Below are 21885 nucleotides of genomic sequence, written 5' to 3' on the forward strand. Positions count from 1 at the left end.
AAGTCCCCCCGGCTGGGAGAGGGATCTTTGCTGCAGCCTCTTTCAAGTGGCGCTTAGGGCAGCCGCGAGTCCCAGGCAGGGCGAGGAGGGGAGGTGATAATTGCCCTCAGTTCCCATTACGTGCCTTTGCTTGGAGGTCATGAGGTCTCTCAAAGGAAAGAGGATCATTGTCCCCACCTCAGTGCTGCTTTGTGAAGAGCCAGGGCATCTCTCCTCCTGCCCACCACTGCCCTGGCCCGGGGGAACATCCCGGATGTGGCCCGGCAGTGCTGGCCCTGGGCCAGCTTCCTGCAGGACTGCTGCCAGGGTGGCAGGGGAGCTCTGGAAGTGCAATGGGTCTGCTGGGACCGGGGTCCCCCTGGGAGCTGTGGGGCTGACCTCCAGCTGCTGGCCCTGGCCTGGCCATGCTGTTCCTGGGTCACTGGTGGGTCTGGCCCGTGCCTGACCCTCATCTGCATGTCTGGGCTGTGTCCGGTTTGGCACCCTTAACTGGGGCTGGCACCACTGCGGTGGCGGTCTGGGAGCCACGAGACCTGGGTTTGTGGCCAGGTCTGTAAGCGATGTGCTGGGTGACATGGATGAACATCTTCCTTTCTCTTCAGGCTCTGTTCCCGCTAAAGCTGCATTTGCACAGATCTACAAATGCACCTCCAGGGCTCTAATCACATCTGGAAACAGCTGCATGAAGCTGCAGTCCACGCTGGGAACAGCTGGAGCAGGTCTCTGCTGTCGCCAGTCAGGGCAGCTCCTGCTGACCCACCTCACCTCAGCCCTTCCGTGCTTGATGTTGTCAAACCAAGATGCCACACCATGTAGTGAACACTCATGTCACCAGGCATTTATGAGAGGTACCAGGGTGAGATGGCATGGGGAGTGCCCCCTGGCAGAGCCTGGTGATGGGGGGCTGTTAGCAGCAGCAGGGTGTGCTTGGCCCTCACCTGGACTGAACCTGGAGATGTGCCCGGCCCCCAAGCTGCCCCAAGGGATGCAGGACCTCATCCTCTGCGTCCTCAGTCACGCGGTTTGGGAAGGATCCGGTCACCGAGGTCTATTTGTAGTTTCTCTCTTCTCCTGCCCAGCTCCGTGCCCTTCTCGTGCCCTTCTCATGCCCTTGGAGGCTGGGCTACGTGCCCAGCTGCCCCCCTCAGAGAAGGGCTGCTTTCCCAGCACAGCAATTATCCCAAATGCCAGCAGGAACAGCCGCATCTTGGCCCCCCAGCCCAAATGTTCTGTGCTTTTTGCTTTTCTTCCCTGCTGCACAGTCAGGAACTGCTCTACCTGTCGCAGCTCCTCACTGCCCTGGGCAGTTCACAGCAGCTCCGGCGCCCGGCGTGCTGTCAGCCTGCGCAAACCCCTGCGAGATGAACCGAGGATGCTCTGGCCTGGAGAAGGCCCTGGGTCCTGGTCCTCCCCAGGATAGGAAGCTGGGCTGTGCACGGCTGTCTTGGCTGAGGGGTCCCTGGTGCATCTCAGACCTGCAAGCTGGCACCTGGTACCTCTTGCCTGTACTCTTGGTCTCTCGTTGTGGGTGTTCTCCTGCCCCAGACAATCCCTGTGCCTTGTTCCACAGCCCTGTCTGTATCCCAGGCTCCAGCTTGCCACACCGTTTTTCTCCTCTTGGCAGAGATAAAACTGCCTCCTGCAGCATTAACACTGCGTGCTCAGTGCTCCCCGTTCCTCCTCCCTGCCTGCAGCCGTGGGAGAGCTGTGTTTTCCTCTGACACTTGAGGCACGGTGGAGCAAAGATCCACTCCCAGGTGGCCAGGGCCCACGCCTGCCCGCCCCTCTGCAGGGTATGGCAGGGGCAGTGCCGGGTGAGCCTCTGCCACACCATCCCGGCTCCTTTAGGGGGGACACTGGGGCCACGGCTGTGCAAGGTGCCCCAACGTCTCCATTGTGGGGGCAGTCAAGCACAGCGTCCTGGCTCTGCTCCAGCATCCTCCTAGGTCCCTGCTAGGTCCGATGTCTCCCGGTGGCCGTGACCCCAGCCTGACGTGGGTGCTCGCCGCTGCCTGCGCAGCCAACTGAGCCTCTTCCAAGGCACAGCTGATTGAAGCCAGATGCTCCCTCCCAGGGAGACCCTGTGTAAGGGGAAGGGGTGGGGCCCCCAAAATTCCTGCTTTGCTCTGCAGCTGCGTGCCATGGGGACTGTGACTTTACTCCCCCGTTACATAAAGAGGCAGCTGCCGTGGTAGATATCCACCGTTTCCTCACTCTCAGAGAAGCAGCTGTTGGGGACCAAAGCAGGGACTGGGGTCCTGGCCAGCACCCTGGGGGGGCCACACTCGCCATGTGGGTGCCCTTAGATCCAGTGCGTCCCCTTGTGGGACACGGATGTGGCCGTGGGTGCAGATACGGTGGAGGTGGCCTCCTCCTCCTGCCCTGCCATCGGGGCACCTCTGGCTGCCCTTCCTAAGAAAGGGGATCATGCTGAGCCGGGCCATGCCCTGGACAGGGACAGGCAGATAAAGGGGCAGAAATTGCTGTACGGGCAGAGAACCTGCTCTGGAGGCTGGGCTGCAGCCACATCCCAGGGAGCAGTCAAAACCCACCTATGCAATGACACCATTTAACTGCTCTGCCTCAGTTTCTCCAGCTGTAGACAAGGGCTGGGCACATGGACCAGCACATCCCTGTGGCAGGAAGCCTGGGCTGCTCCGTGCCTGCACAATTTCAACGACCAAGCATCTTTCCTTTATTCATTCCCACGTCTCGCTGCAGTCTGGCCCCATGGAGGTGGGGCCGGGAGGACACATGGTGCCTGCCTGCCCTGCAGCCAGATCCAGGGAACAGTGCTGGGAGTAGAGAGTCATAGAATCCTAGAATGGTTTGGGTTGGAAGGGACCTCAAAGATCATCTAGTTCCAACCCCCTGCCATGGGCAGGGACACCCTCCACTAGCCCCGGTTGCCCAAAGCCCCATCCAACCTGGCCTTGAACACTGCCAGGGAGCCAGGGGCAGCCACAGCTTCTCTGGGCAACCTGTGCCAGGGCCTCAGCACCCTCACAGGGAAGGATTTCTGCCTCACATCTCATCTCCATCTCCCTTCAGCTTCAGGCCATTCCCCTTGGCCTGTCACTCCCTGCCCTTGTCACCAGTCCCTCTCCAGCTTTCCTGGAGCCCCTTCAGGGACTGGAAGGTGCTCTAAGGTCTCCCCGCAGCCTTCTCTTCTCCAGGCTGAACAACCCCAACTCTCTCAGCCTGTCTCCATAGCAGAGGTGCTCCAGCCCTCTGACCGTCTCCGTGGCCTCCTCTGGACTTGCTCCAACAGCTCCATGTCCTTCTTGTCCTGGGGACCCCCGAGCTGGACACAGTACTGCAGGGGGGTCTCACCAGAATGGAGCAGAGGGGCAGAATCCCCTCCGTCGATCTGCTGGTCATGCTGCTGGGGATACAGCCCAGGCCATGGTTGGCTTTCTGGGCTGCAAGCGCACACTGTCGGCTCATGTTGAGCTTTCGATCCATCAGCACCCCCAAGTCCTTCTCCTCAGGGCTGCTTTCAATCCATTCTCCACCCAGCCTGTAGTTGTGCTTGGGATTGCACCGACGCACATGCAGGACCTTGCACTTGGCCTTGTTGAACTTGAGTCCTGCTGCCCCGGAGCCTCTCCTGGGCACATGCCCTCCATTTCCCCCCAAGGCATCCCTGCAAGGGTCTGAGGGATCCCACAAATCTGCTGCCCCCTGCTGCCAGCAGCCAGGGACACCCCATCCCTGGACAGGTCCACACAGGCAGGTGTGGTTTCTTTTGGCTACTGAAAATGATCTCCTGCCCATGGAGGAGGTCTGGGGGTATCTACAAGCCCAAGAAGACACCAGGCAGGGACATGGTGGCTGTAGCGATGTTCCACGGCCCTTTTCCTTGGAGGAAAAAAAAAGAAACCGTTATCAAATCTTTTCGTCAAGCATCCTGCAGCCACCCCCAGGCAAGGGTCACAGCCATGGCCATGTTTGTGTGTCCCACAGACGGGGACCCACAGGGCAGAGCTCAGGCACAGCAGCAACAGCCCAATGCAAGCAGGACATCCCAGCCCCAGCTCCCTGGACCTGTGTCCAGCCGCCAGCCAGCTCCTTGCCGATGAGGACAGAGCCACTGGTGCTGGGCAGGCCCTGCCAAACCCTGCACAGGCGCCATACCTCATCTTGCCTGTGATTAGGGTGTCACAAGTGACATGAGTTTGCTCTGTCTCAGTCCTGGGCTCCTCCCCGCCACACCACTGCGGTCCTGGCAGACACTTGAACCAGGTGGCAGCATCACGGGTGGGCAATGCAGGCAGGTCTGCAAGGGAGGGGAGCAAGGGAAAGAGAAACTCAGCCACACCATACGGCGAGCGTGCCCCAGCTGCGTGTGCTGACTTTCCCCCTTGTGATGTTGCACACACATGCATGGCAAAATATTTATTTGTATTTACCGCTCGGGGTCCCCAGAAGTGTGTGATAGGCTCTGAGCAGCCCTGCTGATTGCAGGGGGATTGGCCTAGGTGATCTTTGGAGGTCCCTTCCAACCCAAACTACCATTCTCTGTGGAGCTGGGGGGTGAAGGGAAACTCCTGATGAGTTGTGCCACGAGCAGTGCCGGGCTCGGCAGGGAAGGGCTGACATGGCGTGTGCTGCGGGTACGGGCAGGCTCTGCCTGCAGTAACAACGTTCCCATCCGCAGGGTCTTGCGCAGCGTTTTGTGTCATTTCATTTCTACAAAGGCACCGAGTGGCTCTCAAACCACAAAGGCTTTTCCATCCCTGCTGAAAATGAATGGCTCCCATGCAGTGCTGCTCAAACTGGGAAAGAAACAGGCTTTTTTGTCCTACTGACTAAACAAAGAAACCCAAAAGACATCGCCTCAGCCCCTTACGGTTTTGTTGAGCCCCAAATGAAAATATTTTGTATTGGTTTGAGTTCAGTTTGGGCTTTTTAAACACACTTTCCTTTTCCCCTCTGCTGTATCGAGACCAATTGAAATGGAAAAGCCGTTTCTAAGTAGCAGACAGAGAAATGGCCTTGTCCTGGGGCATGAGCTCTGCCATGCAGAAAGCATCCACTTCTTTGGGATGCTTCCAAAATCTTCATTAGATCTTAAAATCTTCCAAAACCTCCATTAGTCCTCAGGCTGAAACACTTTCCGGGAGAGACCTGGTCCCACGAGCAGATTGGATGTCCCACTATGCTGGGCCAGGAGCTGCACTGGGCTCTGGGTTCAGCGATGCGCCCGTCCCCCGTGAGGGATGTGCCCCCACCAGCTTGGAGAGAGCTCAGCTGAGTGGGCCGGGAAGAAAATAACCAAATGATGTAACAATTTCATCATTAAATATTTAATATTGAATGGCTTAGGAAAAGAATTTGGCCTTGAGAGAGACATCCTGGTGCTCTGCACAGATGCAAACACCCTTTCACCTGTGGCCACGTGGCTGGGCAGCACAGGTAGCCATGGGTCTGTGCCAGGCTTGTCCCACGGGGACTGATGAGCCCAGCACCCCGGTAGCATCCCCAGCATCGTAGCAGGACTGCTGCCCTGAGGAGGGACATCCCTGCGGCCAGGGCGGCCGGAGACACTTGGCCAATCCTGGTGGGGTTCTTGGTGGGCTCTTCAGGGGCAGCTTCATCCCCACAGCTGTGTTTGCACCACCCTGGACACCTGGACATGTCAGCTCTCATTTCGTTTCTCTGTCTGAAATCCTAAGGGGGTTTTTCCAGCCCAGCCATTTTTCACATTTTCCTCTGATGAGTAGGCTATTGCACCGCTGCCAGCTCCCAGAAAGTCATAAATCTCCCTGGCCCTCCTAAAATCATTAAATTAGGGGAAAAGAAGAAAAAAAACAAAAGCAGCTTTTGTAAACAGTACTTTTAGGATAGGGCGTTTATTCCTCTCCAGGGTTCTCAGCCTTCATCGCTCCTCTCACTCGGCTTTATCCTGCAACGCCTGCCTTTAGCGGGAGACGGATGTTATGAAACCAAAGGAGCTGTGAAAACCTGAATATTGCAAGACTTTATTTGGTTAAGAGGAAAGGCAAAGCTGTTGGGGCCATTAGGGCTGCAAGGTTGGGAGCAGCTCACCCGGCAGGATCCGACATCGACAGAAACACCACGGTTGCTTCATGTCCCGTGGGACGGCTGTGCCGGTAGGGCCTGCAGGCACCGGGGGGGTACAGATCCCACCATGCCTGCACCATGTCCTGGGGAGAGTGGGAGCTCAGAGCCCACCTGCCTGTGCTGCTCCAGGGCTTGTCTCTGCTCCCTGTGGCTTTTCCAGGGATTTCCACCATTTTCCAGGGCCTGTGAGCTGCTTTTCCTCCTCCTGCCCCCCCCACTTGGATTGGTGGCTCTCCCCGCTCACAGGGCGTTTGCATGGCAGAGCTGGGATGTGGGTCTGCAGGACCTATTCTCCCAGGTGCCCTGCTCAGGTCTCCAACCCTCTGGGCTCCTCCTGCCCCCTGCAAACTGGGCTGGCACCCAGCTCCCACTGCTGCGACCGTGGGGGCCGTGCTGTCCAGGGGCACCCGCTTGCCCCAGGCGCAGGGCTGGGAGGTGGCTTTCCCCATCCCCGCCGTGTGTCGGTGTCAGGCTGTGACAGCCATCGTGGCCCAGCCACGCGCACGGCATTGCAGACCACTGCTGCAGCTTAAGAGCTGCTGGGATGCTCCAGCACAGCCCATGAACCTGCTAACGAACACCCCCAAACGACAGGCGGACAGGGGGCTGCCGGGGGGGAGACACCAGCACAGGCACCAGTGTGCCAGCGTTCCCAGCACCGCTCCCGGCAGACACCCAGGGATTCAGGTGCTGCTGGAGAAACCCCCCGCCATGGATGCACGGGCTGGCACAGGCACGGGCACAGCAGCACACCCGTGGGCGTACACACTCACGCTGTGCCAGGCTGCCCTGGGGCTGTGCACACCGTGACCTGTGCTCACGCCACGCCAGACTGTGCTCCCTGCCCTGCCCACCGAGCCCCCCGCTTTCCCCACTCAGTTTCTGGCTTTCCAGCAAGGCAAAGAGGAAGGAGCTCATCCGTGGGCAGCGAGCTCTGCTGGAGCTTGACATCCTCCACTCCAGCCCAACCATGCACCCCACAGCCACCCACACACCCCTGCCCGTGTGCGACAGCATCCCGGCTGCGTGAGCACTGCGAGGCCGGGGAGGCACCTTGTCCTGCAGGAGCCTGGGAAAAACAGGCTGGGTATAAAATTAGCTGGAGCTTTTATTGCCGGGATTTTATTTTTAAATGCAATGGAAAATACATTGCTGGAGGGAAAATCCAAGAGGTCTGGGCCAGCCTGAGGGATAACAACATACCTCCAGCCCACATTTAATGTCCCGCTCACCCCTGGACAGGATGCTGGGTGGGCGCTGGCTGCGGGGTGCAGTCAGTGAGGTAGCAAGGACGGTGAGGGGCTGATCCTGCAGGCATAGTGGTCTCCATAGGCTCCTTGAGAAACTCCTGAGGGAAGGGACATCCCTATCTAAGCAGGATGGGACCCTCCAGCCAGAGAAGATACAGTTGGGGGCCTGGAAACTCCGGACTGTCCTGGAGAGGCCAGGGAGGGACGGAGCCACCAGCTCTTCCAGCGCAGGAATGAGGTGAAGGTGGGAGCCAGATTCAACCCAACCAGAAACAGGCAGTGCTGCTGGGCTGGCAGGAGCTCCTTGGTGAGGGACAGTGTGATGCTGGAGGTTTGCCTGCACCCGAAGGGAGGGGGGGTTTTGACAAATCCAAAGAGGAGGGATCTGCTGAAGGGTGTAAATACAGAGAAATCAGGAAATCACATCTGGTTCGAAATCCCCTGAGCCAGGAGTAGCTGGAGACTGGGAGAGGACTCCAGGGAAATACCATGTCTGCTTGCTGCCATCTTACTCATCCCGGGACACCACAGGGTGGCAGGTGGGGACGGTGGTGACATCACAGCGATGTTACTGCCATCTGCTCCCAGGCTTATTGGCTCCCGAGAGGTGTGTGCTGGCCATGTTCTGAGTGCCTGGTTCCCTGGTGAGCTGCCTTACCCCGAGCTGCCCCCAGCTCCCAGGGGACCCCAGTTGCTCCAGACGCTGGAAACGTGGCTCCTTGCAGGGACACCTGCTGCTGAAGCCGAGGGACCCGGTGTCCATCCTCTCCCCTCCAAGCTGGCCTCCCACCCCGCAGGCATGACAGTACTGGCAGGGTGACGAGAGGAGCCTGAGCTGCATCCGTAGCCTGGGACAGGGCTCAGGGTCTCCGTCTCAGACCCATGGGTCTCTGGCTGGCACCAGCTGGGGCATGGCAGCCCCTTGGCAGCTGTGCTTGGCCCCAGTTTGTGGAAGTCCTGGGCACCCAGGTAACCACAGGAGAACTGAAAGCACCAGTTCCAGGGCTCCCTTCCAAAGAGAGGCATGTGTGGGATGTTGGAAAGGGAAGCTGAATAATTTAGCAAGGTCCATGCAAGCCGCCTTGTACAACGAGGTGGGGACAGGACACAGTGGCAGCCAGGCAGGCTCCTGGCCGCAGGTTGGCTCTCAAACCTGCCCTCGAAGGCTGAGCAGGCTCCTGCCACAGCAAGGCAGAGGTGTGGGATCCTCCACGGGCTGCCAGTGGATATCTGCTCCACCGTGGACCTCCACGGGCTGCAGGGGACAGCCTGACTTCCCCTGGGCTGCAGGGGAACCTGCTCTGGCGCCTGGAGCACCTCCTCCCCCTCCTTCTGCACAGACCTTGGTGTCACAGGGCTGTTTCTCACACATCTTCTCACTTCTCTCTCCCAGCTGCTGCACGGCAGTTTTTACCCTTTGATAAAAATGTTATCACAGAGGAACCATCTTTGCGGCTGGGCTCAGCTTTGGGCAATGGTGGGTCCATCTTGGAGCCAGCTGGAGTTGGCTGGGTCCAACATGAGGGCAGCTCCTGGTGCCTTCTCACAGATGCCCCCCCTGCTGCCCCCTGCTACCAAAACCTTGCCATCTAAACCCAATACAGACCCAAGGACGCAATGTCCCACTGGCAGGAGGGGGGGCCAGGCTGGAGCACAGCAGGGACGTGCTGGGAGCAGGATGTGGTCGCTCACCCACATCAGCCTCTGCCCAGCTCCTTTCTGGCTGATGCACACTGGGCAGGATCATTTCTGCCTCGCCAGCAGCTTCCCACGTGCCTGGGCTGGTTTTGGCTCTCCTGAGGACTCACTATCCCAGGCAGCTCCTCCGACACCCGGCGCAGGGTGTGTTTCAGGAGCTGGACCTCGCCAGCCGCTCCTTGGAAAGGAGACGAGTGGCTGCTGGCTGCTGCTCACGCCTCTGGCAAGCCGCCCTGTTCTCTGCCAAATTTCACACTCATGCAAAGTGCTATTTTTCCGCACTGAGAGTTTAACTTCAGCCCTCCCTGGGGACTTCAGGCTGAAAAAAAATCATTCCAGCAAAGAAAGATTTCCCCACGGCAGGGCAGTGTCTTCCTGCAGCTCCTGTCAGCAGCACGTGAAGCGATGATTGTTCTTCCACCCCACAAAAAAGCAAAATCCAGCTGAAGCTGGAAAAATCGCACTCAGTAGGTTCATTCAAGTCACCTGCTGAAACCTGAGAGCAGGAGTGAACCTGAAGGTGGGACAAACATCCATCCCATCCTTCCCATCCTTCCCATGCCCTTGCCAGGCACAGCCCCATCCCCACGGGCACAGAGGAGCACCTGGAAGTCTCATTGCCAGCTTCCCACAAACGAACCTGGGTGGGTTTTTCTTTTCCTTTTGTCCCAGTTACAAAGCACAAACATATCTTAAAAGGGCAGGGTGGTGGCTTTGAACGAAGCATTAGCAGCCCTGAAGGCCTCAGAGACTATCCCGGGACATAGCTATTCTCCATCGCTCTTCAGCCTCAGGATCATATGTTTAACTGCTGCTGCACCAGGCGTGGGTCCCGCTTGCTTTTCTGTCCTGCAGCACCCAAAATCCTTCATAGGACTGTGTTTCTTCAAAATATTTTGCACATGTTAGTGCAGAAGGGAGGCTGGACCCTGCGCTGAGGCTGAGACCCTGCCACTGAGCGAGATGCTGTGACATCGAGGCTGGGCAGGGGACACGGAGCAGTCCCTGACCTGCTTCATGATGAAGCTACTCTTTCTTCATTTTTCAGAGGTTTGCACCAAGCCAGCTGACCTGCCTGACGTGGCCTGAAGCAGAGCCACAGAGATGTCTGTTTTGGGGCAGGAACAGGTAACCTTCAGCACTGGGGTGTGTTGGAGGGTGTCCCTCTGCAGCTGGAGAGATCCCTGTGCACCCTCAGGAGCATCCAGCTGCTCATAAATTATACTGGTTTGTAGCGTATGGAGGAAGAGGAAATGAATGTGGCTCTCAAGGGCTTTTTGAGAGCTTCACAGCACATGATTTTCACAAATTGCAGCTGGTGGCATCCCATGATGAGCTCAGAAGCTCCAGTTCTCCCTGAAAGACAAATAAAAGTCCAGTTTCGCAGTTATGTTCAAAAACTAAAAAGTGTAACCATGAAAATCTCTGCAGCTCACAAACTTTCTTTTTCTAAATGTCAGGATTTTGGGTTTTCTGACTCCCATTTTTGAGTTTTGAGTCATTGGAGCAAAAACCTAAAGAGAGCTGGGAGAGCCAGGGGAGCACCAGGAATTCAGCAGAAGGGTTCATATGAAAGGCCCCAGGGTGGGCAACGGTGGTGATGCAGGAGGGTTAAATATGGAAAAAAATGGATTCAATAAACTGATTAAAGCTGATTAATTCCCTGGCCTGGGTATGGATCAGTTCAACAGCCTGATTTCAGCAACAGATGATTTCACGGCAGCTCTACGAAGCTCGTCCCTACCTCCCGGGCAGCCCTGGGAGCGCTGGGTTTGCCGGAAGGAGGCAAGCCCGGATGCTGGAGGGCTGCCGGGAGGTGGATGCCAAGGGAGTGTCTCCAGGAAAGCAAACTCCCAGCAATGTTTGCCCAAAGTGGAAGCCATCAGCAGCTGGGAGAGACCTTCTACCCTGTGCCCAGATGTTAGAGGGTTTGGGCTGGGATCCTGCAGGGCCAGGGCAGCGGGGCAGGCAGGACTGCTGCCTGCAGGCAGCCCAGGGCAGCCGCCCAGGGCTGGAAAGTGGTATGGGAGAGGAAGGGCTCACTTGGCTGAGCCTTGGCCAAAGGCTTGCAGCACCTGCTCTCCTGCCCTTGTGCTGCAGCGAGTCCCTTTGCTGCCATCTCTGCAAACAGGTCCATGCAGCTGGCCAGGTGCATCCCAGGCTGCTCTGGGAGCCTCACACTGCCCTCCCTGCCACGGCAGTGGGAAATGAAGTCTGTGCTGTGTGTGCTATCATCTGTGCTGCAAGTGTCACCATCTGTCCTGCCTGTGCCATCATCTGCCTGTGCCAACATCTGTTCTATGTGTGCCAGCATCTGTCCTGCCTGTGCCATCATGCTGGCATTGCTCTGCTGGACACGAGGGGTCCCGCTGCCAGAAGCAGTGACAGCTTGAGGCAGGAATAACAGCAGCCCATCACCTCCTCAGTGCCCCCCTTCAGAGGGGGTCTGTGCTCCTCCCTTCGCCAACGTGGACTCAGAGCTCTGGGAGCGTGGGAGAAACGACAGCTCAGAGCTGAGCCCTGGTGTTGCTGCGCAGCACAGCAGGTTTTCGGCTAAGTCAGCAGTGTGACAGTGGGAAGTCCTTGTCCTGGAACAAAGGATGATCTCCCAGTCTCCGGACCAGCATGGGTGGCTTCAAGTCACCTTCTCCCCTCTAGCAGTTGGCTGGCTGGGGCTGTGTGCTGGAAGCCCACCAGGCAGCGAAGCATCTGGCTGCCCATGAACCAGTTTGGTGGGGAGAGGATGGGAAAATGCCATTTGGACTAAGGCTGGGAAGAGAAAGCATGTCACGCCCAACTAGGGCTGGAGCAAGCCCTGGTGCTCTGGCGGAGGAAACAGCTCTCCAGAGATTTCTTGTTGCTTTTTGGGATGCGGAAAGGACTGGAAACATGCTCGCTGGCTGGAGGGTGATCCTCAGGGCCATGTGCCTTTACGCAGAGACAGTAACCATCTATCAAAAGGGAACTCCATTATTAAGGTGAGAAACAACACTGATGATACACTTAAATTTAGAAATTGCTAAGCTGGGGGCTCTGAGCCACTGTGCTGGGGCTGCTCTCACTGCTCCTGCTGGAAAATGGTGGGAAAAGGGATTGGCAGAGTCAGGAGTCCAGATGAGATGCTTCTCCTGGTGCAGAGCTTTCCCCATGTAAAGCCCTGATAACAAGTGAATGTCGCAAACACTCGTCTTGACATGGACAGGGATGGGCTGATGATGATGAGGGAGCGTTGAACAAGAACGGAGCCTGTGGAGGCAGGATAACGTCTTGTGAGACCACTCCTGTATTCCTGAAACACATAAACAGTGACCATCTGTGCCCTATGTGCCTGTGACAGATCACCACTCACTTAGCCCTGAAAGGGGGGAGGGGGTAGTGAGACCCCCAGGACCCCCACAACCCACCGACTCATTTCTAGAACATTTCTGAACATTCCCGAGCACGTACCGCGCCTGCTCAGTGATAACAGACCCCCGCCTATGGGGCAGGCACATTGGGTTATAAAAAGGGAAAACACAAGTTTTCTGTGCGCACCCACCACCTGAAGACTACAACTGCGAGCAGAGAACATTGCTGGATCCAAGGGTGGTGATATCTTTTCTCTCTCTCTCTCTCTTTTCTCTCTTTTCCTCTCTATCACTCTCTTTGTCTCTAACTTAATTTTCGGCACATTAGGGTAATATCATCACATGTTTTACTAAACCCTTATCTTTCATAGTTCTGCTAAGTTTTGAGCATTGTTATGACTTTTGTCAAGCCTCTATCTTTTGTAGTTCCACTGAGTTTTAAGTAAATTTATGATTGGTTTGAACCTCAAAGTAATTGTCGTTAGTCCTGATTACCGCGCAGAGAATTAAAAAGTTAACCTCACCCTCACCCCCTGAGTGGGACCGGACACTCTGGAAGCACTGTAGCATGGGGAGGAGATGGGATGGCCACCGGGGGAGCCCCAGTCTGTATTGGGAATCTAGTTTGTCCTGTCAAATAAGAGGAGAGAACCTTCCTTTCCCTCGGGTTGAGTTCCCAGTGTGAGGGCTTGGATCAAACAAGTGTAGTTTGATTCCAAAGATTTGAAGGAGCAGTGGTCCTGGGACAGGATGGGTTCTCCAGCCACAGCACTGCACAACAGCATTGCGGGATGTGATTATGCCTCTCCAAGTAGGAACTCTCCATGGGATGCTGGTCCTCAAAACCAACTGCAGGCATCAGAGGGAAGCAAAATTATCTTGCTCGGTGCAAAGTGGGATTGGGATGAACTGACACCTTTCTGCATCCCTTCCCGGAGCTCAGGACAGGGGTGCTGGAGCAGGGGCACATTGCTGGGCTGGGGCATGCTAACAGATAGCTGCAGGTGGCTTATGCCCTAACAGAGGTGCTCCTACCTCCTGAACTGGCTGCTGTGGCACAGCAGGAGGGCAGTGGATGCACAGACCCTCCAGTGCTCAAGTCCTCCTAAAATGTTAGTTTTGTCCTTAACACCTCTAGGGACTCAGGGGAACCTCAGAGCAGAGAGTTTCTCCGTGCAATAGCAATGAGAAAAGAGCAAATTCACTGCCCAGGAGAGCTAATGGAGAGATGCTAACACAAACCAAGTCCCTCCAGGTTACTTGAATTCTCCTTGTGGATCTATGCAATCCGCAGAGAATGGAGAAACAGGTCCTATTTGGACCTTCAAGGGGCAAAATCCCTCATGCAACTGGGATAAATGTAGATAATTGGGGAATAAGAGACCACTTCAAGTCAGAAAGTGGTGTGGGTTTGGGGGAAAGTGGATTGCAGTGCTTGTACTCGCCCCAGGCAGAGCAGGTACAGCCATGGGCACCCCCACACTACCACCCCTTGCCCTGCTGCCTCTCCTGCTGCCTGCTGCTGCTCACAGGGGGACATTTGCAGCATCCCCGTGGCCCTGCTCACCTCTGGACCTCAGGAAGCTGAGCAGCAGCCCTGGTGGGGAGTCCTACACAGCTGCCCCCAACAAGCCCCTGCTTGTTCAGAGCCTTCTGATGCTCCAGTGAGGGCCCAGCGGGGATAGCCTGGGTGTTTCAGCATCCCACAGGGGACCTCATCCTTGCTGCGGCTCTACATAAGGACGTGATGGTGGCCATGGGCCACCCGGTGCATGGGGCTGCTGCACCGAGCCCCCCGCCCCAAGAGCCAGGGCAAGGGCTCAGCTTCTGCGTCACCCTGCTGCTCACTGGCGCTGGCCGTGGGGCTGGGCTCATGGTGGTGAGCCAAGGTCATTCAAAATGTGGTTTCTCACTTGTGATTGGAGGCCCTGGGTAGCATCGGTCAGTTCGTAAGAAAAGTGACGAACAGTTGCCTTCTTTATTCCAAGCAGAACATAATTTTCCCCGCTGTCCTGCCAGCTCTGTCCCCACCCCGCCACCGTCCCCTCCCTCACGCTGAGGATGGGGATCAGCCCCATGAGCAAGGCTGCTCGCGTGGGTCTGCGCGTGGTGCTCCCTTCCTTCATGTCATGTGCTTTCCTCCTGGACACACACCCCATCCCACAGGATTAGGGAAAGGTGAGCCCACAGCGGCTGCACGGAGCCAGTGGGATGTGACCACAGCTGCAGGGCTCCACATGCCAGCGCACCTCTGCCCTGGGGCCACAGGGTGGGGAAGGATGCTCTGCCAGCAGGTCCCATGTCCTGCGCTGGGATCCACAGCTTCGTACCATGAGCTTGGGGAAACAGCTTGCCAGGTGCCATGCCCCAGCCGCATGAGCAGAGCTAACGGCGCAGGATGCCTGCCAGCCCGCAGTGGCTCCTCACTGCATGTGGTGGGTTGAGCCTGGCTGGGGGCCAGGTGCCCACCAGAGCCGCTCTCTCACTCCCCTCATTCACTAAACAGGGGAGAAAAGGTATAATGAAACGCCTGTGGGTCGAGATAAGGACAGGGAGAGATCACTCACTAATTATCGTCACGAGCAAAACAGACCAAACTTAGAGAGGGAATTCATCTGATTTATTACTAGGCAAAACAGAGTAGAGGAATGAGAAATAAAATCAACTCTTAAAACACCTCCCCCCACCCCTCCCATCTTCCCGGGCTCAACTTCACTCCCGGCTTCAACCTTCCCCCCTCAGCGGCGCAGGGGGACGGGGAATGGGGGTTCATCTCATGGTGTTTCTGCCGCTTCTTCATCCCCAGGGGGAGGACTCCTCTCATCGTTCCCCTGCTCCAGCATGGAGTCCCTCTCACGGGGTGCAGACCTTCAGGAGCAAACTGCTCCAGCGTGGGGTCCCCCACGGGGTCACAAGTCCTGCCAGCAAACCTGCCCTGGCGTGGGCTCCCCTCTTCACGGGTCCACCGGTCCGGCCAGGAACTTGCTCCAACGTGGGCTTCCCACGGGCCACAGCCTCCTTCAGGTGCCTCCACCTGCTCTGGCGTGGGGTCCTGCACGGGCTGCAGGTGGAATCTCTACACCCCCTCACCATTCCTCCATGGGCTGCAGGGGGACAGCCTGCTTCACCATGGTCTTCACCACGGGCTGCAGGGGGATCTCTGCTCCGGCGCCTGGAGCACCTCCTGCCCCTCCTTCTGCACTGACCTGGGTGTCTGCAGAGTGTCTTACATCTTCTCACTCCTCTCTCCGGCTGCAAAAGCTCTCTCTCTAATTTTTTTTTTTCCTTCTTAAATGTGTTATCACAGAGGTGCTGATTGGCTTGGCCTTGGCCAGCGGCGGGTCCGTCTTGGAGCCGGCTGGCATTGGCTCTATCAGACACAGGGGAAGCTTCTAGCAGCTTCTCACAGAAGCCACCCCTGTAGCCCCCCCCCCCGCTACCAAAACCTTGCCACACAAATCCAACACACTGCAATGCCTGCCCTGTGGCTGGACATCTCCTTGCCATCTGCCTGGTCCCGAAAGGGCTCCTGGCAAGGCAGCTGGGAGAAACCGGTGGGGCTTTTCCGGAGGAGCCTCCTATTTCCTGGCTGCTTCGGTGCTGGGGCAACAGGGAGCAGATCCCTGCCCGTGGGAGCCCCTTCCTGGGCTGGCATCACAGAGACGCTGCCCTGGGAAACAGGAAGGAGAAAAGGTTTTAGAAAGTAAGGCAAGAATGGAGACTTGTGCTTGGGTTTGATCTTCCTTCCAGGCAAGAGTCCTTGCCAGGAGGGGGATTATAACCTTGGGTACACTGGGCTCCTTCCAGTCCTTCCTTCAGTGCCTGTAGGAGGAAAAGCTCTGGGCTTGAAGCCGAGGCTCAAGTGCATCGGGAGCTCCCACCCGTAGGGTGTAGAGGCAAAGCCATTGGCTCAGCGGGAGCTGCCCTCAGTCACACTTTGGCTTGTTGCAACCCCTTATTTTTCTCCTCTTCCAATAGCAACACTGGTTGGATTTGCAGCCTCGTTGCCCACAGACAAAAAAAGAAACCAAAAATGCCTTGCATACATGTGCTGTGGGCTTGCTCAGTGCTGGGACCGGTGTGAGCACACGCAGCTATTTCCCAACAGATGCTCGCCGCCCCCCCCCCCCCCCCCCAGAGCCCTGGCCTTGCTCTCACTGTGTCGGTGGTACCGTGCAGGTGGAGATGTGGGTGGGCACACCCCAGGCAAAAGCATCATTCTGGCTCCATCTGGACACACATCCGCTAGGCTGAGGGATGCATCCCCCCAGCAGGACAGGCTGCTGGGAGGTTTCCCAGTACCCTGTGCAGTTTTGGGACTCCTCCATGCAAGGCAATGAGACACTGGCGAGGGAGTCAGCACCAGCAGTTTGGGAAGCCCGGACACCCAAATCCTTTGGTTGGTGCAGGACTCAGCCTGCCTGGAGGTCCCCAGGGGAGAGATGGCTCTGGGCTTGCAGGGTGGCTGGCCTGTGCTGGCCTGCAGTCTCTGAAAAATACACCTGATTTCTCAGCTGAGTGCCCAGGGTTGGGTCAGTCCAGGTCCTGACCCCAGTGAGAGCTGCAGAGTTTGGCTGGGCTGCACGTGGCCCTGGGGACTGGGAGCAGGTTAGAGCTCCAGCCCCTGGCTGCGGGTCCAGCACTACTCCCAGGGAGGATTGATACTGGGATTGGGATTGGGATTGGGATTAGGGTTGGGACTGAGAACAGGTCTGGGGGATTCCCTCTCCCATGGACAACAGCACATGGCCCTGTGAGCAGTCTCAGCCCAGCCTGTGATTGAGGAGCAAGTCCCTGCCCTTGTTGCCCGTTCACGTACTGCTCGAGAGCTGCCCATGGGACAGGGGCTGTGATCCTGCTGCGAGCACCATCACAGCCTCACACTATCCCAAACGTACTGCTGGCTGCCACAGGGACCATGCTGTTCTCCAAACAGCCCCTCTTTCTGCCTGCTGTTCCTTGCCCTGGCTGTCCCTGCAGAGTAACCACAGCCCTCCTGCGCTCCCTTGGGAGCAGGTCAGGACCACCCTGGGGCTCCCATCAGGGCTGAGATCAGTGTTTTGCTCCAGCAGCTCTTGAGTGTATGATAGGACTGCCTGTGCATTGCTCATGGCTGGCCCATGTTGGTGGTTCATCCTAATCCCAAGATTATTGAATGCGTCTCCCCTGCACTTGCTGTTGGCTGAAGAGCTTGCAGATGGTAGCAGAAAACCCTGTCCCTAATCCCTCCCTTTGGACCTTGGCCTGTTGCAGTGTCTCCAGGCTCATTTTGTTCTTCCTGTTATTTCGCAACCACATATGGAGCTGCAGTGCCGCCCACCAGTGCTCCCAGATGTGCTCATCCATGTTTAATTAAAGACGTCAAGTCCTGAGCCCCACCATCAGCAAACCCCATCATCTCCAGGCACCTCTCCCCAGGGCCAGCCAGCAAGTCCCTTCTCTTGCTCCAGTTTCTCCCCTAATCACTTGTCTGAGCCAGGCAGCCCTTGCCCAGGTGGCCCCACGTCAGATGCTTTTGTTGGAAGAAGTGTATTAGAAAAACCTCTCTCCTTTGTCTGGGAAGCGGTTATCCTGCACTGCTGGGTGAGTAATACACTCCACACCTTCTCATCTTTGTTCCCCACCTGCCAGTTTGTCCCCAGTGTCCCGGGGTGGGGACAGGCTTTGCTGCCCAGCTGGGACAGGGCTGCCACCAGGATCTGTCTTTCCTGGGGAGCCTGTGCCCGTGCTTCTCCTTGGAGCAGGGGGAGGAAAGCCCCCACACCCCTGTTGCATATCGTTGGCGTGGCGACCTGGTTCAGGAACGGCGCGACGACCAATCCCAGGTCGTTCGGTCCATCAGCTCGCGGACACCAATGTGGTGGACGGCAAATGGCGTTTATTGGTGGGCGACATAGCATTATATAGCTTGGGTTTACAACATCACATCCGTCTGCTTACGTCGTAAATTAAACACTATTGGCTATTAGGAGAGGGGTCAGGGTCCACATCAGCTGCAGGTGATGTAGAAATACATGCCAAGAGCCTGCAGATGCCTCAGGCGTGCTGGTGGCACATCCTCAGTCAGCTTTACCTGGGACGCAGCTCTCAGTGCTTACCCAGTGTGGGGTGAGCAAAGGTACCAGCACGACTGGGAGTCAGGGCTCCCCATCTGGACCCCCTTTGCCTGTGATATCCACCCACTCCTCTGGGCCCCCTTACCCTGCCACATCTCACAGGTTCACCTGGTCCTTCTCTGCCTGGGCCCCATAACGTAGGTGACACCCCATACACAGGCTGTAAGCATGCAAAATTGGCGTTAAATTGTGGGGAACGTAAGTCACACAGCAAACTCTGTGTCACACTGCTGGCTCACAGCAAACCCTGGCCCTGCACCTGATGCATGGTTATCTGAGGTCACCATGTCTGGTCATGCTGAGGGTCTCTGTCCCTCCTGCTATCAAAGCAGGCCCCCTAAAATTTCACCATGTGTTTCTGTCCCTGGGGATGGTCAAAGCAGGATGAAGGGATGGAGAGCAGCCCTGTGGAGAAGGACTTGGGGATGCTGGTGGACAAAAAACTGGTTGTGAGCCAGCAATGTGCATTTACAGCCCAGAAAGCCAACTGTGTCCTGGGTTGCATCAAAAGAATGATGGCCAGCAGGCTGAGGGAGGGGATTCTCCCCCTCTATTCTGTTCTTGTGACACCCAGCCGGGTGTGGCAGTGGTGGCAGGATGGCAGAGGTGACAGGGCAGCAGGCGTGACTATGCAGCAGAGGTGACTGTGCAGCAGGACAACCAGGCTGTGCTGGGCTGGCTCCCTGTGCAGCTGCTTGTGTGTTGAACCCAGTCGTTCAGGCAGATCCTTTGCTTCACAACCTGGAGTCCCACAGAGGTGACCTTTGTGCCAGCCTTGCATTGCCTGCATCCACAACCCACGTGTTCCTGGTTTCCTCAGACGAACAAGGCTGTGCTCTCCTTCCCACGGCATCAGGAGATCCCCTGCTCCATCCTCCATCCTGGAGAAAGTCCCCCTGCCCCTTGCTTGCTTTCTGCCACTGAATTTGTTCACACCTGGAGCTTATTTCATGCTCCTTGCCAGGCACTGCCCACCTGGGATGGCCACTTCAGCACAGGCGCCCACTCCCCCCCCAGGGAGGTGGATGGGCTCTCCCTGCGAGTGACCGCAGCTGCCTGCACGGCACGGGCAGAGGTACTGCCACCCTTCCCTGCCCTGCCCTCCTCACCCGTGGTGCCTCCTGTGAGTGGGACATGATGAGAAACGACAGCTCATGGGAGCCTCCCGTTGTGCCTGACCCTGGCCAGGCTGAGCGCAGGCAGCAGTGCTGACGTGCTCCCTGCCTGAAGGTACCGTCGCAGAGACATTTCTCTGGCTATTCATGTGTTCTCATGGCTGTCATCCCCCTTGCCTGGTTGGAAGCATTTCCAGCCCAGCATGTCCCAGCTCTTGGTGCCTCCCTGTTTGCACTGGAGACGGAGTCTCCTGGGACACCAGAAATTGGCCAGGGCTGGGCATTGGCTCCCTCAAACCTTGGCTGAAGCCCCCCCCGTCCCTGGGGGCAGGGCAAACAGACAGTGGCAAACATGATCCCCTGCAAAGACAGAGGAGCAGCCCTCTTGTAGCGGAAAGGGATGCAAAACTCCTGCTCCATGCCACGTACAGGCAACCTGGGAACAGGGTGGCCAAGCCTGCATGAGACCAAGGTGTGGAAGACACTCACATTGCTCAGATCCCAGGAGGGTCCCACCACACCAAGTAACTGCCCACCAGAAAGGGACTTGCTCCAAAGTCCCCAAAAGCAAAATAAGGATGAGGAGCAAAGAAAGGACCATCCCTACCCCCACAGGGCTCTCCCAACCCCATCTCTGGTCGCAACCATTCAGAAAAGAGATTTTTGGTTCTTTTTCAGTCTCTGAAGACCTCTTCTCACTGCTTGGCCAGTCAGAAAGAGAAACAGGAGGTTTGGCACCTATTAAGGGATTAACTTCAATCCAGTAAAGATCTTTCTGCATCTGTGTTAATTCCTGGTGTGGCTGCACCTACGAGGATCGCAGATGTGTGCCTCAGAAATACTGACTGGGTGAGGAGGGTGGCAAGAAGAGTTGGGAATAGGCAGGTATTTCCCCGTGGAAATTTGAGAACAGCCTCAAAGTCAGCAGTGGTGCAGGAAGGCAGCAGTAAATGATGTTCTGCTAATCCTCAGAGCCAAGACTATGGTCTCCTGTGGTATAAGCAGCAGCAGCAAAGGGGAATGTTTTTTTCACATAAATCAGTATATTAATGTCTTGGAATTGATTAACACAGGTTTTCCAGAGGTTAAATGCTTAAAGAATTGATGTGAGGGGGTAGACACAGCTGCAAACTCTCACAGGTTGAACACAGCGGTCCCGCAGAGAAGCCTGCGCTGCAGCGGTGGGCGCCAGCCGGGTGAGGGTCACGGTGCCCTGCTCAGCCCTTCTCTTTCCCAGACTCTGCTGCCGGTCAGTGCTCCAGGGCACAAAGCTGGAGCTCGTCCCCAGCTGTCACCTGCAGCAGCAGAACCTCTGTGACACACTGGCACGTCGGGACCAAGGGCCCTCTGTCCACAAGCCCTTGACACAGGCTGGGCCCCTTGCCTGCCTCTGCACCCAGATACCTCAGCAACGGACAGGAAGCTCTGCAGAAACCCCAGAGCTGGTGCAATGCGCTACGTGCAGGGCAGCTGTAAGCAGCAGGAAAAGTGGCTTGCTTCAAAAAAAATTAAGTGGGGCAGGTTGAGAGGAGCTGAAGTGTGACCCTCCAACCTGCAATCCAGCTGGGCTGGAAGCCGCGTCCTCCTTCAGCCTCCTCTCCTTGGTGATATCTTCTTGTTTATTATTTTGTTCACTGTTTTATCCCACTGTGTAAGCAAGCTCAAAATGTCCTTCTCAGAGGCAGGGGCCCAACCTTTCTTGGCTCACTGCTCCCTGTGGAAACGCATTACATTATTCACTTGTGGCCATATTTAAAACAATCTCAATATATGTCTGGGCTCCTCAGGGCTGTCACAAACTCCTTGTAATGATTAAAAGCGGTAATATATTTGTAGTTGTTAATCATGGTAGGTGAGACACTTTCTCTGAGCTTTTCTATTGCTCAGGGTGTTCCCACCAAACCCATCTCTGGGCTGAGCCCTGGGGCAGGGGCAATGCCGGGGGCGGGGAGGGGCAGGATGGGGCTGAGCCCTGGGTCAAGGACAATGCCTGGTTGGGGGAGAAGATGGGGCGCCAGAGGACGTGCCTGGGAGAAGGGACAGGGACAGGCCCCGAGGTAATGGTGATGCCTGGGGGGGGGACGACAGGACAAGGCTGATGCCGGGAGGAGGGTGATGGCCGGGGGGCCGGGATGGGGCTGACCCTGGGCCAAGGGCCATGCCCGGCGGGGGGTGGGGGGGTAGATTGGGCTGATCCCGGCCGGGGGGGCCGGGGGGGCCGGACCGAGCCGACCCCGGGGCAGGGGCAGACGTGGGACCCGCAGCCCGGGGC

The sequence above is a fragment of the Grus americana genome, chromosome 20 (assembly GCF_028858705.1).
Source record: "Grus americana isolate bGruAme1 chromosome 20, bGruAme1.mat, whole genome shotgun sequence".
In the NCBI taxonomy this organism is placed as follows: Eukaryota; Metazoa; Chordata; class Aves; order Gruiformes; family Gruidae; genus Grus; species Grus americana.